We start from the raw sequence: 18,544 nt of genomic DNA, 5'->3' as shown, positions 1-18,544 counted from the left end.
CTGACATCAGTTTTAATATATGTATGTGAGTAGGAGGAAGGTGTTAGACACTAGGTGGTCAATGAATGTGCTATGAGTTTCCTGACATCAGTTTTAATATATGTATGTGAGTAGGAGGAAGGTGTTAGACCCTGGGTGGTCAGTGAATGTGCTATGAGTTTCCTGACATCAGTTTTAATTTAAGTATGTGAGTAGGAGGAAGGTGTTAGACCCTGGGTGGTCAGTGAATGTGCAATGAGTTGCCTGACATCAGTTTTAACATATGTATGTGAGTAGGAGGAAGGTGTTAGACTCTAGGTGGTCAGTGCATGTGCTACACACTGTCTCTTAGCCAAAGCTAGGGCATGCTTAGCATGCCTACATCTACCTACAGGGACAGCAGCTGAGGGTTCCTCCTCCAAGTCCTCCTGAGTATGTGGCTGTGGTGACCTAATCATTGGTGGGGGTATTCGTTCCCCTTGCTGATCTTTTTGTAGCTGTGTCCACAGGATTAAATTGTAGAGCATAGCATAAACTGTGAATATTTGTCGACCTGTGCATGGAGTATACTGTAAGGCTCTACCAGATATATCTAGGCACCAGAACCGTGACTTCAGAAGCCCAAACACATGCTCTATGATGTTCCTAGTTTGTGTGTGTTCCTTATTATGGTGTTCTTCTGTGGATGTTTGTGCATTTCAGATGGGTGTCATCATCCATGGTTCCAGGACATAGTCAGAATCTCCCAATAAATTGCCCTGTGGGATGTCCCCTAGCAAACATCTGGTGCAGCTGTGATGTGTGCCAGATATGGGAGTCATGATAAGTTTCAGGGTTGCTAGCAGACACATTCAAGATAATAACTTGAGCATTGCAGATGACTTGGCAGTTGATGGAGTGGTATCCCTTACAGTTAATTTACATTCTACCCTGCTCACCAGGTGGTGCTTTGATGTGTACATGAGTGCTATCTATGGCACCTAATACTTCAGGGTAGTGTGGTACATGATAGAAGTGCTGCATATTGCTGTTATTCTCTTCAGCAGTGAGGAGAAAATACATGTGTTCACTGGCATGTATCAGCATAGGATCCAGGAACTGGTGGAGTATCCTGGATGCTGATGCCTGTGAAACCCCCATCATGTCTCCAGTTCATCTTTGAAAAGTACCTGTAGTTAATATTGTAAGGGCTACACACACCTTAGTTTCTACTGGGATGTGTTCCCCTTGGGAGGCTCTGGCTCTGAGTTGAGGCTAGCAGAGCTCACAGAGTTCTTGTAATGTGTTCCTAGTGTTCTACAGTCTCCAGATCATGTAGCACCTAGTAGGTTACCCTTGGCCTGAACCTTCTTCTCCTTCTTGTCATCAGCGCCAGCAGCATTGACTTCATCCTCAAGCACATACAGATATAGAATAGCAATAGCAGTCCTAGCATTGTGTCAGTTAAAATTTCCAAGTCTCTACTCCAATGTTAAGTATCAAAAGAAAATCAGAATTTAGGCTGTATGCATACCGTATAATTTCTTGATTAGGAACACAATCCGGCATTGGCTACTTTAAATGACATTCACCTGCTTAGGATGTAATTAGCAGGATTTACAACTCCTGCTGCAGTGTGCCATATTGTACTCTGTGCAGTGATGCACAGCAGAGTGTAGCTATGTATAATGACAGCAACTTATGTAAAACTTTTTATAATATCATCCCTATTGTCATGATATGTACAGAATAGCCTAAGTGCAGATAATAGCACTTCATTTCTATGACCAGCAATGTCAGCACAGTCGGATTAAAAGTTGACATATCCTGTATTTGAATCCAAAACTATCTGCACTCTAGTCCAACAGCTAAACAATTGGTGCCACAAGAGTATTTAAGCAAAGATCTCTAGTCTTGATTTCATTTTCCTTAATATGGTTTATTTCCAAACTTAAAAGTGGTCTAAACTTATCCAACCTCTCCTTGCTCACATCTGATTTTTTCTGTCAGCTTCTTTGGATAACATCTCATAGTAAACATATTAACTAAAATATGCACTTCATCATTAGATATCATTCTTGAAAATCAGAGAAGTTGCCCCTTAACCTGACCTTGCTTTTATTTTTTTGGGCATGGTTACTACTGAAATATAAAAATTTGAAAAAGTAGGTTTCCTATAAATATTAGAGTAAAACCCAAGGCTTCCTTTATCAGAATGACATCCAAGAAATTAATTTTATCAGAACTCTGGGTATATGTAAACTGTAAAAAATTAGCAGTAGAATTTATATCTATTAAACATATTTTTTTCCTCTTCTCATCAGAAGCAATCCAAAAAATACAGGTGTCATCCAAACATCTAAAATATTTAGTTCAAGAATTAATATAATCATAATTAAAAATAAGATCCAGCTCCCATTCAACATTACAGTATTGCCAAATACAGGCACAAACACTGCTCTCATTGCTGCAGCCTTATTTTGTGTAAAATCTTCACCTTCAAAAAGCAAAAGTAAATTATTTTCCAAAAATAATTCCATGAGATTTATTGAAAAAAGATAACTCAGTTCTTGTAGTCTCTAAAAAGTCACCTTGGCATAAAATTTCATGTAACATCTGTAATCCTTCTTTGTCATAGATCTATGACATCAATAGCCAAAAAAGCAAGATTTTGGTTTTGAGACTCAGTAGTAACGTTACTTAAAAATGCCAAGAGATATTTAGTTAGTATGGGGCCCAAATACCAATAAAAGGTTTTAAGCACCTATCAATAAATACTGCTAAATGATATGTTTTACAGTCTTGTGCAGCTAGTATTGGTCTTAAGGGTAGATTAATATAATCTTTGTATACTTTAGGAATTCCTAAGATTGTTGGAATTCTGGGGTGCTTATTGCTTAGATAACAATATTTTTCATTAGAAATAGGCCCTTCCATTAGGGAGCCATATAAAAAAATCAGTGTTATAATATTCTAAGTTCATTTCATTTTTGGATACAATCTGGTATTTATCATTATCATATAACACCTGCAGCATTTTACCACTGTAGTCAGTGGAATCCGTGATGACTGTACTAGCCTGCAACACAATTATTGTATTATGTATTAATCTAATTGGTTAATTGGGAATTTAAATAACATGGACAATGAAGTACACTTTAGTTCTCAGGAAGTCTAACTTGGTATGGACAAAAGGATTGAGCTAAAGTGTATAAAAAGTGTTTTTAAGTGGTTTTTACATTAGCCCAGTGTCAGCAATGCACACACAAATATATAGATATCTAGAGCTAATCTATATCTATATCTATAGCTATATACACAGACCTTTGTCACAAGACTTACTAAAGTTGAATGTGACAAGATCAAGCCGACATAATCAAAACTCCATAACAGTGACAGACCAGAGCCTTGACAGTCTAGAACATTGAAATCAATGTCTTTTGCAATAGTGCAAGCCCCTCCGTATCCCCTATACCCTCTGCTAATTAAATATGCCAACTCTGAGATCACACTACAACAGGAAAAGGGCAAAACTTTCTATTCCGGTTCACCGATGTTTGCTGAAAGCTGACTTCCTGGTAAGTTGACCATTTCATGTTGACTTATATGAGCAAAATACATATATATCATACGTGGTTACTAGGCTAATGGCCCTGGGGCCCTTCAAGCCTATCCAAGGTCTTATCCTCAAAAAGGAAACCTCAATCAGCACCTGTCACCTCTGTCAATGAGGGACACAGGTGAAACCCCTGGGACAAATTTGTGTTTTCCCATCAACTCGTCAAGGCTGAGCTTGAAGAGGGTCAGCAGCATACTTTGTTTGACATGTATGGGGAGTTTATACCAGAGACAGGGCAGCCTCTGGGAGACAAACCTGTCCCTCCAGCAGGTTTTGTTAATGTCACATATTAGATTTAGGCCTTTCGATTGGGTAATGCATGCAGTTAGACTTACAGATATGGAACATCTTTAGTACAGCAGGGTCTCAGATTGCCTTGTAGGTGAGTCACAGATTACCTCTGAGCAATCTGTATGATACCAAGTAGAGTGATAGTGACGTGAGCCTGTCCACACAGGACAGGTGTTGGAGGCCATGGATGTGCTTTGTGAGGTATTTCTGTGGCCTGTCCAGTTGGTGCAGTTGTTTGGAGAGGTACGTACCAAATGGGGTGCTGTACTCAATTATTGGCCTAATGCGGGAGGAGTACAAAGAAGTAATAACCTCTTTTTTTTCTGGATGCAATCCCTTTAATTATAAGATGACTCAAGTAAAAGGTTTTTCTGACTACTGACACTACATGATGTTTGTATTTGAGATTGTTTTCAACCTGTGCACCCAGGTCTCATACCACAGGTTATGTGCTTAGGGGGTTGCTATTGATGTGGTAATCAGTAGGGGCCATGTTTTTGCTGAACGGTATGATAATACATTTTTCTGCGTTTAACTTAAGGCCATGACTTTGGCACAAGTCATTTGTTGCTGTGAGACCCTCTTGTAGTATGTTAACTTCATCTGAGGAGTCAGTGACAGTACCCGACTTACAGTCATCCACAAACTTGGTCAGCCACAAGCCTTTTGTCTTTGCCTGTACCTCTGAGAAGTATATGCCAAACAGTAGGAGTCCCAGAACAGACCCCTGAGGAAGACCACTAGTGACAGGTCTGCTGTCAGTGGTGGAGGCACCTATTTTGACCTTTTGGGTCCTATCAGTCAGCCAGTTGGCCACCCACCTGATGAGACATGGATTTACGCCAAGTTGTGTTAGATTTTTGATGATGCCTGAGTGGGGGATTATATCAAAGGCTTTAGCCAAGTCAAGGTAAGCTGTATGTACTGACTTTCCCTCATCCAATGCCTTGGTGGCAGTCTCACAAGATTGAACCAGGTTCAACAGGCAAGATCTGCCCTTGACAAATCCGAACTGGGTGGGGTGAAGTGCTTGGAGATTGCCTATGTCCTTGTTTATGAAGTCCATAATAATACGCTCCATGGCTTTAAAGATCAGACTTGTCAAGCTAAAGGGACAATAGTTTCCAGGGTCAGTAGTGGCACCACCTTTGTGCATGGAGATGACAATGGCAGTTCACTCTGTTGGAATGAAGCCTGCACTTTAGGCTTTGATTGAATAGGGTGCTCAATGGTGAGGCTAGTTCTTGTTGGAGATGTGTGTGTGTGTGTGTGTGTGTGTGTGTGTGTGTGTGTGTGTGTGTGTGTGTGTAAATATATATATATATATATATATATATATATATATATATATATATATATATATATATATATATATATATATCTATAGGTCAACTTCATACCATCAAAATCCCATATAATCGAACAGAGAAAGGCAAAACTTTCTGTTGATATTCCAGTTCATCAATGTTTGCTGAAAGTTGACCTTCTGGTAAGACGACCATTTCAGGATGACTCATATCAACAATATATATGTGTGTGTGTGTGTGTGTGTGTGTGTGTGTGTGTGTGTGTGTGTGTGTGTGTGTGTGTGTGTGTGTGTGTGTGTATAGATATATATATATAAATATATATATATATATATATGTGTGTGTGTGTGTGTGTGTATGTATATGTATATCAGTCTACTTCATCCCATCAAAATCCCACATAACTGAGTCACACATCGTTGAGATGAATTCAACGAACACCCACTTCAGTGAAAGACTGCACCATCGAGTATATTCCCAGAGTAAGTAATCACTCATACCAAAAGTCACGTAAACAAAACTGCACCATCCTCAACCCAGCCCCCTAACCAAATATACCAACTCCAACATTGCACTAAAGTTGTGAAAAAGGCAAAGTTCATCTTGTTGGCCCACAGGTTACTTACCCTGGGAATAGTTTCAGTGATCCAGTCTTTCAATGAAGTGAGTTTTCATTGATTTCATCTCGACGATGTGGGATTCGATAATGTGGGATTTCAATGTTTTGAGAGTGACCTATATATATATATATATATATATATATATATATATATATATATATATATATATATATCTATATCTATATGTGTGTGTGTGTGTGTGTGTGTGTGTCTGTATATATATATATATATATATATATATATAGAGAGAGAGAAATGTTATATATATGTATATATATATATATATATATATATATATATATATATATATATGTGTGTGTGTGTGTGTGTGTGTGTGTGTCTGTGTGTGTGTGTGTGTGTGTGTGTGCGTGTATGCGCATGACATTTCAGGTAGTTGCTTTGTCTCAACAGCTTTGCTTCCCACACCTGTCTTTTTTAAATATACTGAGTCCACTGTCACAGAAACACATAGAAAATGCCAGAAACAGTGTATCATTGCTGACAAATAAATATTTAGAGATGTGGGTTCAACATAAGGATTACCTTTGTCAAGGTACAAATAGTATTTTCAACTAATTTGCCTTAGAATTCATATAATCCTAATATCCTAAACCTTGCTACATTTATGGGGTATGTCTATTTGTTGACCATACAACAGGTTAGAAGTGGGAATATAGGATCAACAGAGATGAAAAGTTGAGAACAGATGGTATAACACATGTTGTGTAAATAAGGAATGAGCAAAATGGAGACAGGATAGGAGCCCATACTTTCCAACTTCCTCTTTTAAAATGACAGAATAATCCAGAAAAAAATAAAAAAGAAAGTACTAAACATCTGCATATCATCAGATTGAAGATATGAATATTTACTTTCAGGGGAACTGAACGCATGACAGGAAGAAAAAAAGAAATGCACACATGAATGGAAATGAACTTCTACCTGTACCGCTAATAGTCTCTAGACCAGGGAACTAGAAAAGACAAACCGTGGAAGCACCCATAGAAGAGGTGACTGAAAAACACATTTTGGGGAATGTAACACATGATAGCAAGACAAAAATACACCTAAAGCAGATGCAACACCCCCTCACACACACATCTTTACGAATTATATTCTCTTGTACAGGGCATTAACAATGCATGTCATAGAAGCATGCATAGAAAATGTGGCATGAATAATATAAGACGAATGTAACACATGATATAAGACCACAACAATGCACATACATTGGTTCAACCCTGCCTTTTCAGGGACATGCTCTAGAGCATAGCGGTAGCAAAGGCATACCATGGAAGCACACACAGGTGACTGAAAGACACATTTCAGGGGAATGCAACAGATGACAGCAAGGCAACAAAATTACACCTTAACATGTTTAAACATATGCTTTTGTCAATTATATTCAGCATACCAGTATATTATGAAGTGAAGCCACAGAAAATGTTATAAGTGCACCAGATGATACTTATTTCAGGAAAATGTTAAACAGTGTTGAAAACTGAACATTGGAAAACAATTCTTACCGTCAGGATTCACATCATTCTCTCTGTCTGTGTATTACGAATATCCACATCACTATAGGAATAGACTGAGCCATGGAAGCTGTTGTTTACAAGTATTATGCTTAACTTAAGTCATATTTTCATGGCACGCTATTACTGTATGATAACGATCGCTTAATATGCTGCTATAATGTACACTGTTATGGTTTTGTACTCCTGCCTGAATGATACACTTTACAGCAGTACATTATTAAGTGAAGCCACAGAATGACATACAATAAATGTGTCAGAAAACACACATTTCAAGAAAATGTAACAATGTGGAAGACTGAAAAATTAGTATTGGCAACCAGCGTACAACAATCAGAGGACCAAACCGTTCCACTATTGAACAGACAATGTCCACAACAATGACAAATTTTTTCATACACAGACTATGTTTAGCCTTATTTCTTATGTGCATCACAAGTGATAAGTACTTGAGACACATTGTTCCAAAAATGTTTCATTGTCTTCCATGGATTTCAACTCATACCTGTCAAACTAATACTCTGTATGGCAATGCATTGTCAATTGAAGCCACAATAGAACTTGTAATAAATATGTCAGAAAATACACTTTTCAAAGGATTGTAGGGAAAATGACAAATGAATACTGGTAACCAACATACAAAGATCTCGGGATAAAAACCCTTTCTTATTGTAAATAGGGCAATGCACACAGCAATGTCAAATTATTACATACACATTCTATGTTTAAGCTTATTTCATACATGTTGTATAAGTGATTATCATTTGATAAGTCTTGATTTTAATGCTGCTACCATGTGAACATCTATAGGTTAGAATCCAATTCTCCCTAAGTGATACTCTTTGTATTGTTGCATTATCAAGTGAAGGCAGAGAAGAATGTATACTACATGTGTCAGAAAATACACTTTTCAAAGGATTTTTAGAACACTGTGGAAGACTGAAAGACGGAAACTGGTGAGCAACATATAACCATCTGGAAATGAAGCCCTTCCCAGTACTGTACTGTTAATGTTCATATCACTGCATACCTACAATGATCCAATGGAGTTCTTAAAGTGAAACTATTAGCTTCACCTTATGTCATTATTGCTTGGTGTTGTGCATTGATAGCCTCCTAATTTGCATGACAGATAACAAGATGGTAGCATATTCAAATGATTTTCTCAGTTTTTGTCTTTAGATGAGAATGCCACTTCTCTCTTCTTACATATAGAAGGTGGAGTTGCTCTCTGTCAGCTGTTGCTCAATGTAAGATAAAATAGATGATTTTTGGGCATGTGTGTAGTAAGATAATGAGTTTTTGATTTGATTGTGAAAGGTATATTACAGATATGATAATGGCAGCAAACAGATGGAAAGAAAAGGTAATGAGATAAGGACTGAGCAGAATGAAAGTGGGTGAAATATACAGACATCAATGTCTATGAACCCAGGACTTCCAGACAGATATAATACATAGAAGTTCATAAACAAGGGCAGCCCCTGAAGCAGTTTGACTACAAGGAATCATAAATCTGACACATATATTGGATATGTATCACATCTGTAGAATCAATACAAACCAGTGTAAAACATCCATTTGATTAACTACCTTGTGGCTATGTGCATGTTGAGTTTATTTTTAAACAAGGTAGTAGGATGAAAATGGGAACATCAAACTGATTTTAAAAGGGGAATGACACAGAGGATGGCACAGAAGGTGAAATTAGGAGGAATGTGCTGGAGGGAGGTGGGTTAGGAGCATATTACACAACATTTTAACTCAACAATGCTAGATGACACAATACTTGCATTTTGTTCAACAGTGTCAAACTTCATGACAGAATGTATACATTGATGATAGAAATGTGTCACTTCAGGAGAAAGACACACGTTATTAGCAAGACAAGATGATTATATCTTCATGGGTTTGAAACCATCCAAGAGTCGTTCACATTTTCCAAACCAGAGAATCAACTGGATATGATACAAATCAGACAAAGGGAAGGTGATGCTGTGTGGAGGTGCGGAGGTCATTTGTGAAGACTGTGAATAGTAGTGGTCCTAAGATAGAACCCTGTGGGACTCCTATAGTTATGGGCAGCTGAGGAGAGAGAGAATTTTCCCATCTCACAACTTGGTACCTGTCAGTTAAGTAGCTTTGGAACCAGGTAAGAGTGGAATTAGATAGATGATATTGGTTTAGTTTGTTTAGCAGGATTTGGTGTGAAACTGTGTCAAATGCTTTGGACATATCCAAAAAAAGAGTTGACACTTGCAGGCCTTCATTTTTGAGACAGTTTACTGTGTCTGTGAAGCAGAGGAGGGCTGTAGTGGTACTATGGGCAGGTCTGAAACCATGCTGAGTAGGTGACAGGATGTTGCGGTCTAGGAGATAGTTTAGCATCTGGGTATGGATGCATTTTTCTAGGATTTTGGCCAGGGGGGAGAGTAAAGTAATGGGTCTGTAGTTATTAAGTTCAGTGGAGGTCCCGCCTTTATGTATGGGTGTAACATAGGATATTTTCCAGAGTTTGGGTACATAGTTTTCAACAATTGATCTGTTTAGGAGAGTGGAGACTGGGATAGCAATAGCATCTGCTGTGAGTTTCAAGAAATAGCTGGGGAGTAGGTCGGCTGCTGTTGATGAGGTTTTTAGTTTGGAGAGCATGCTTTTGATTGAGGTGGTGGAAACTGTTTTGAGGGTAAAGCTTGTATTAGTGTTATTTGTGTTGGGGGGATAGTGAGGAAGGAACTGTCCTGTGATACTAAGGATAGAATTGAGTTCACAAAGTGGGAGTTGAATTGTGTTTCGATGGGAACTTTAGTGTCAGGGGTGGTTGGTTTGGGGCTAGCCTTTTGGGTGGATTTTAATAGCTGGTTTACATTTTTCCAAAATTGTTGCGGGTTGTGTTGGTATTTAGTTTGTAATGTTGTGTAGTAGGATTTTTTTGTCCAGCCTAATGCATTTTTTTGCACGGTTGTGCAGTTCTTGGTACTTAGTTAGGCTTTGTGTTTCTTTGTTTTTTTGATAGTAATGCCAGGCAGTGTCTCTGGACTTGAGGATTTGTTTGGTTTCTTTACTGAGCCAGGGGTTTGTAGAGGTTCTAACCTTGATTTTGCGCAATGGAGCGACAGTGTCTAGGTGTTGTAGAAATGTTTTGTTGAAATATGCTACAGCCTGGTCAAGTGGGAGGGTTTTTAGGGGGGTCCAGTCACAGTTACACAGTAAAGTGTTGAGGACCTCAGGAGAAAATTTTGTTGTGTTTCTAGTGGCTATATAGTAAGTGGTTTTGCATATGCTTGTTCTACTACGTATAAAGTATATTATGTTGTGGTCACTTAAGGTGTCTGGGAGACTGCCTGTGTGAGGGTACAATGTCGGGTTGTTAGTTAGGACCCAGTCAAGGATGGATTCCCTTTTAGATTTTTTATCACACCTAGTTGGAATTTGGACTAGCTGCTGGTAGCCATGGAGATTTATTAGATTACTTGGTGGTTCTGATATACAGGTGAACCAATTTAGGTTGAAGTCCCCCAGGATAAGTGTTTCTTGCGAGTATGTGGAAGAACACCAGGATAAGAAGTCTTCAAGGCTAGCAGGTGTATTACCAGGTGGAATATAGATCACAATTGTGGTGATGACCTTTTTAGGGTGAAGTTGAAGTTGTGAGATAAGTATGTCCCAATTATTGGGGGAGGGGTAGGAGTTAGATAATTGATGAACAGTTAAGTTGGACTTGTAGAGTAAGGCAGTCCCACCCCCTTTACGAAGTGGTCTGTTTTGTCTAATGATATTGTAGCCGGTAGGGAGAACTTCTGAGTTAGCTATGTTTTTATTTAGCTAGGTTTCTGTTAAAGCAACTATGTCTGGGGAGTAGTGTGCTATTGTGGCCTGGAGTTCAGGTATTTTATTTTTGATACTTCTAATATTAATATTTAGCATTAAAAGATGGTTGGTTTTGCTGCTGTTGTTGATTTGCCCAGGGATGAAGAAAGTGGGGGTGTTATGTTCTGACATTTGTGGTGGAGCAGTTTGTGTTGGACAGGATGGATTTGGGCCTGGGTTGGGGTGGATATCCCCACTTATGGTGAGCCTGGAGTTAAAATGGTTATACAGATGTTGGAGTTTGGTGAGGAGTGTGAGAAAGTATTGTGTTTTTTTGGAGTAGGAATGAGAGCATATGTGTTTAGTTCTGAATTGGTCCATTATGTAGTTCTTGAATAAGTGTGGGCAGATATTATTATAATGTGTGGTGTCTGTGTATGAAAGTGCATAATGCAGTGTTGTGCTACTAAGTTTAGGAATATTGCTAGAGTGATAACTTGTGGTGTTGTAAAGAATTATGAGAAGACAGACTAGATTTAGTTGTGTGATAGCCATGGTTATAAAGTTTATGATGTTTCTAGGTGGGGGGTCTGAATAGGAATTATAGGGTTGCACTATATGTGGATGGGGAAGTAGTGTGGGTGATGGAAAAAATGCCTAGTGGGAATGAGAGTGATTGGGAGTATTTTGTATGGAGCAAGTTGGTGTGGTTAAATGTGATATGACTTGAGGAGCTGTGATTGGTGGAGGGGATGTGAGGGTGAGCTGTGGGTGTGGCTATGATTACTATAAATGTAGAGGTAGTGGGGGTGGGAGGGAATAGGGGGCAGGGCAGGGGAGGGGAGAGAGCCCGAGCGTTAGCGAGGGCGAACGGAGCGGGGCAGAGCCAACCAAGGCAAGAGAAAAAAATTAAGAATTACTTTACAAATCTGAACACTTTTAAGACAAATTCCTGAGGTCTAATGGCTTACCAGCAAGCAGAATGTAATTGCTGAAGAGCACTTGTGTCCTGGTGGGAGACTAGAAATTTAAAGATGGCTCCATGCTCAGCAGGATTCTAATATAGACTTTGTATTGGGGAGGGAGATAGCACAAGGGGTGTAAACCAGGTGGAATGCAAAGAAACCAGAGAGGCAATCAGTGAAGGCCTCAGAGAGGGTAAGTAATAATTCAAACTACCTGTAAGGTGAAGGAGAGAAGAGACAGCAAAGTGTATTAAGGTTGGGAGTGTCTCTTTACATTGACTTGCTGATTAGTAACCAGTTTGTGCACAGATTAGAGTAGGGAGATACAGTAGCAATGATAGAGATGCAAATAAAACAGGTGGGCCTGTGGTCAGGACTGTATCAATTCAAGTCACTGTGGTGGTCGTAGCACTGTATCCCCATGAGTGGAATGCCAGCAGCATGGGAGTAAGCTTTGGCCAAACTATTCCAAGCATCAGCCTTATACTGTCACCCAGTATAGCCATTGTGTAGGAGATTTCACTTGTACTGCTTATGGAGCATGTCCAGAAAAATCTTGGACTCCTCCCCCATCAGGTCTGTGTTGTAAAAAGAGCACCACCTTCACTTTCTCCAGCCATAATGCTCTCAGCTTCAAAGGTTGCAGGAAGAATGAGAAGGAATCAGTACCCAGATGGCTTTCACATGTTTCAGCCTTCACACAAAAATGGGCACTGTTGGACAACTCACTTACATAATACATGGACAAATAATAAAATATAAGTAATGCATTATTATGATTCTAATTTCACTTTAAGGTATGAAACATGGCAGTCCTCCATACCACTGTTTGCTACTGAGAAAAATGCTAAACAGCACTTCCATCTTCAGAAACATAACTTGACCACAGGTGTCAACCTTCAATAAACCAATTGTGGAATACCACCTCTTATAAAAATGTTGAACTAATGGACAACATGTGGAGCACTTACTAACAGTTTATCAGCAAGTCCAACAAGTAAGATTACAGTATGATTAACATCTGTCATGTTAGTCTTATAAAAAGTTATTTTGATGAATTCACATTACTTGTTGTAATTCATCAATGATATCTTTTAATAAAATCGCTAACACTTAAGTGTGCAGCAGACACTTAATGTGGAAAGGCAAGAAAAATGGCTCTTTAAAACTCAAACTGGGGAACATTGCTCATAATGAGGGACAAATGATAGGTATTAGCATGTAATTTTCCTAATTTCTGTAATCCAGGCTACCTGCAGCTGCACAAAGCTTACCACAGGTGCTCAGGCACGTGCAAGGTATTGTGTTGAACTGTAGATGTTGTTTATCAGGTTTACTCATCATGCAAATTGAGCAAACCAGAAACAATAATCAAATGACCCTTAATTAGCATTCTCATTGACCTGGGGGTTAATCTTCATCATGAATGTGTGACTGGAGGCACAGGTCATCATCATGCTGTAGAAAATAAAATATTTGTTTGAATCCAGAAGTCTCCTACTGCAATCCTTGTTGCTACATGATACCATTATTGTCAACTTCCATAAGGTATATTGCTCTTTTTACACCTTCATCTTTGTATAATAGGTTTTGTGTGCTATATACTGTATGGCCTAATATTTTGGTGCAATACAGAGATGTAACTGAATTTGCCCCTAACCACCATGGGTGGCAGGGTCCACACAAGAGGAGGGGATTAGTACAGTTGTCACAGGAGACAGGGTTACAACCAGGCCCTAGAGATTGGTGTATCAGAGGTTGCCACCCAACATATGCTCAGCACTATTTGTGGAGGCACAGGTGAGTTCCACCAGAGCCTCAGCAGAGGTTGTAAGGGTGATCCAGGCTGTGCATGTTTACTTGTGGGAGGGCATGAACTGTATGCATGATTTATTGAATAGAATGACTCACATGCTAGAATTTACAGTGGCTTCTCTTGACCATCTCAGGGGTGAGGTGCTTTCCTCAAAGCTGATCATCTGAAGTGTCCTCAGATATTAGGTGAACTGGCCATGGATGAGTGAGATTCCTTCTCTGCAGTGATAGCTCATCCACTGCAACATCATTTGTGGCAGTGCCTACATCCATGAGAAGCCATCTCCAAGGTCACGGGCATACCTCTCATTTGTACATTTTGAGTAATATTCCTTAATGTAAGTTTTAAAAAGTCATGTTCCTTGCCTTTCCACATTAAAAGAGTCTGTTGCACACTTAAGTGTTAGTAATTTTAGTAAAATATATCCATGATAGATTATAACAAATAATGTGAATTCATCAAAATAACTTTGAGATAATAAATCAGCTGGGGTCCAAATGGAGAGATGATACACCAGCCAAGGTTCCAAATAGAAAGATGATAAATCAGCAGGGGTCTGAACAGAGAAATGATAAATCCGCAAGCAAAGAAGACTAGTATTGCTGGAATTTAATTCATCCTTGAGTATTGGTGAGTACCTTCATGAGGTGGACCCTGTTTTTCACAAAATCTCTCGAAGACAATAGTGATATATAGACTGCATTTTATATAACATATATCATGGACAGAGGTAGGTTAGAAAGAAATAAGATATCTGGGTAAACAAGACCCAATATAAAAAAGTACCCAATCCTGGTAGGTGCACTGGTGCCAGGACTGGAAAAAATTACAGTGTAGAATCTTCAAGACATGGAAAAATTCCTACAATGGTGATTGGCCAGGCTCATAGGGAGCATGTCCCCCATTGTAGAAGGTAGTAGTAGTCCACAAAAATTATAAAAACTGATAGGCCAAAAAAGAGCCATAAAGACAACAGAGTGGACTATTGAAGACAAGAAAGATATTATTTATTGTTACTATTATGCAAGAAGCCTAGAATTTTCAGACAGAAGATATACAAAAAGATTAAAAGAGAAATTAGAGAAGAGAAAAATATTTGCACAAGAAAAACTGTCTAAAGATTTAAATATAATTTTGTGTTCATTAATACAACAGATTTATGAAACACATTATATAGACCAAGAAACCTTGGGCCATTTGGAAAAAGAAATGAATGAAGAAATGTGAAAATATAAAGAACAAAATCTATCGATTTTTGAAAGATATAAAAAAGAAATATGGACACGGGAAAAATAAATCTGATATGGTGAAATACTTATGCAAAGGAGAAAGCCAAAATAATCAGTACAAAAAAGCAGCCCCAAAGATAGTCAAAGAAAAATACAGGCAAAGGCATCCAGATATGGAAAATTTTACAATAAAAATAATATCACAAAGAGGGAATGTAGAAAAGGAGATTAATAAAGTAGAAGTTAAAAGAATTGAAGCTGAAGTTATGGAGTGCCTGTGAAGTGAAGGATTTAGTGTAGAAAGTCTAACAGAAGTTATATCACAGCATGGTGGAACAACAAGTCTCCCAAGTAAGGAGAAAAAAAGAAGACCAGGAGACATCTGAACAAGAAATATGGACATGGGAAAGAAAAAGATATTGAAAATAGAACAATATGTATGCAAAGGAGAAAGCAAAACTAATTAATCCAAAAAGAGCAGCACCAAAGATATTTAAAGAAAAATACAAGCAAATGCATCAGCATATGAAAAAATCTACAATACAAAAAGTAAAAAAAAAAAAAACAAAGAGGAAAAGTAGAAAAGAGGATTAGCGATAGAGAAGTTAAAGAAATAGAAACTGAGGTTATGGAGCACCTCTGAAGTGAAGGATTTAGTGTAGAAAATCTAATTTGGTAACACCACAGTAGGATAGAGCAATGGATCCCCAAATTATAAAGAAACCAGTAGAGCCAGTAACATCTGATCAGTTGTATGAAGATACTTTGGACCCTCCCATAGGAAACCAGTACAAAAGTTTAGATGGAGTGGCACAGCCAGGGAAGGAGCAAGAAACTGTGGTAACTCTGATGCAGTCAGTGTTGTGGTGTGGTAGGCCAGTGGCACAGGATGAAAATGAAGAGAATGAGGCACAAGAAGATGCTCTGGAACAGGTCAGTTGTCAATCTCCTCTCCGGTCCAGCTGGTGAATCTGGGAATCTTGAGGCAATGTTACATCTGCCTCATGTACACAGACAACCCTCTCCTCCTCTCAACAAATTCCAACACATGTGAGAGATGCAACCATATAGCCAAACTGGAGGCTAAGCTCTCTCAACTCAGTACTGGCGTAACCAGTCAGGAGCAGAAGGAAACCACACTCACTACAATTCCAGTCTCACATAGACCTACCACGACAGCAAACCAAACACATAAACGCACAAAAACATACTCGGAGGCTCTAAATAAAAATCTGCCTAAGTAGCAGACACCTCCAAAGCAGACACCCAAGCAACCTCTACCCCAAAACAAAACACGTGCAACACATAGCTCACAAAGCCAGTGTGTCAAAGAGTCACAGCCCTTAAGGCTAAACAACACAACTGATATACTTGTAATAGGTGACTCTATCTTCAGGCACACCGACGTCCCACTCACCAGGCTGAACAAGGAGAAGGTCACGGTGAGCTGCCTGTCGGGCGCTAGGATCCGCCACATAACACAAGCACTCAGGTCACTTCAAGGCAATTACAAATATGACTCAGTCATTGTCCATGCTGGTGTGAATGACCTGAGATGTACCTCCCTGGACTACATGGAAAGAGACATAGAGGAGCTCTCTGAGCATGTAGCCCAGGCCGGTATGACCCTGACCTTGAGTAGCATCTTACCCTTACCAAGAATGATGCCACAATATAAAGACAAGATGATCAATTTCAACAATTGGCTTAAGTATTGGAGTCATTCAAAGGGGATCCAATGCCTGTCAGCCTGGTATGACATGCTCGACAAGCCACGATGCTTCGCTAGGGATGGCTTGCACCTGTCACCCCTGGGCTTTTGGATATTGGAAAAGGCTCTTGCCACCCCCATAGTGCCTTTTTAGGCAAGGTTCAAAAGACAAACCCACCTCCACAGGTATCACAAGGCATAAGAAACTAAGAGTAATGGTACTCAATGCCAGAAGTCTAAACCTTAAGATGCATGCACTCAAAACTCTCCTAAGCATGGAGAACATCGATATCTGTTCAGTAACAGAAACCTGGTTCAAGGGTCCCGAGACCACCCCAGCACTAGCAGGTTATACCTCATACCATGTTTTTCAGCCCCAAAACTTGGACCGAATCTCAAAAGGAGGGGGAGTATCAATATTCGTCAAAGATGCCCTCACCTCCAGGTTGGTGGCACAGCACGAAGCATCAGAAACTATCCATGTGCAACTAACAGTGGGTAAAACTGCCTTCCAGTTTATAGCCTGCTACAGACCACCCTCCCAAACCCAGGAACCCCACTCGGCCTTCCTGAGAACACTGGAAAATATGAAGGTCTCTCCAAACACCATTATATTGGGCGACTTCAGCTACCCAAATATAGACTGGGAGCATTACTCTAGCTCCAACACCCTAGCCCAAAGGTTCCTAGAATTTATAAACTCAAATGCTATAGAACAACTTGTTACCACTCCCGCAAGAGGGGAAAACATACTGGACCTGATCATCACCAACATGGGGACTCTATGCTCCAGACCAGAAGTGTATCCCTCACCGGTAAGATCAGACCATAAACTAATCTCACTAGATATTCACATCCCGACCCCAGCCCCTGCCCAGAAAACCACAGTGAAAAATTTCTCTAAAGCAAATTTCACACTCCTCAAAGCCGAGGTGGAATCCTTCAAAGCCCCCGGGCCTGTGGAAAATACGTCCCAGACCGCAGAATCCTTTATAAACGCATTCTATGAACACCTTCAGGAATGCATGGATCATGCAATCCCAAATAAAACCCAATCCTCCAAAGGCAAGCGTCCTGTCTGGTGGACCCCAGCCATAAACAAACTATACAATAGAAGGAGGAAGCTACTACATGATAGAGCAAAATCCCAAAAAGGGAAGGCATCTCTAATCAGTATTAGCAAAAAAAACTACGGGCACTCATAAAATCGTCTAAGGCTAGCTTCGAGAGAAAAATTGCACAGGACACTAAGGATAATCACAAGGCTTTCTTTAGTTATGTTAGGAACCTGGGTGGGAATTCCCAGATATGCTAAGAATTAGTCAAAAATGACAAAAAATACACCAAACCCACAGACATTGCCAACATCCTAGCTGACAGGTTCAGCACAAACTTCTCTCCCCCCCTTACCCACCAAAAGGGCAAATATCTATCCCAGCAGAGTGCTGCCTCCCTGACATCTCAGATGCTCAGGTAAAAGCCGCCCTCTCCAAAGCAAAAAGCACAGCATCGATGGGACCAGACGGTGTCCCGGGCTGCGTCCTACATGAACTCCAAGAAGAACTAAACCCAAACATAAAACTACCGTTCAATTTCAGCCTTACTACAGGATATGTACCCAAAGAGTGGCATACAGCAACAGTGGTCCCTCTCCCAGAGGTGGTGCCTCAACGGATCCTGGAA

The sequence above is a fragment of the Protopterus annectens genome, chromosome 8.part0 (assembly GCF_019279795.1).
Source record: "Protopterus annectens isolate FY-2018-M chromosome 8.part0, PAN1.0, whole genome shotgun sequence".
NCBI classification, from domain to species: domain Eukaryota; kingdom Metazoa; phylum Chordata; order Ceratodontiformes; family Protopteridae; genus Protopterus; species Protopterus annectens.
This window is presented reverse-complemented; position numbering follows the sequence as displayed.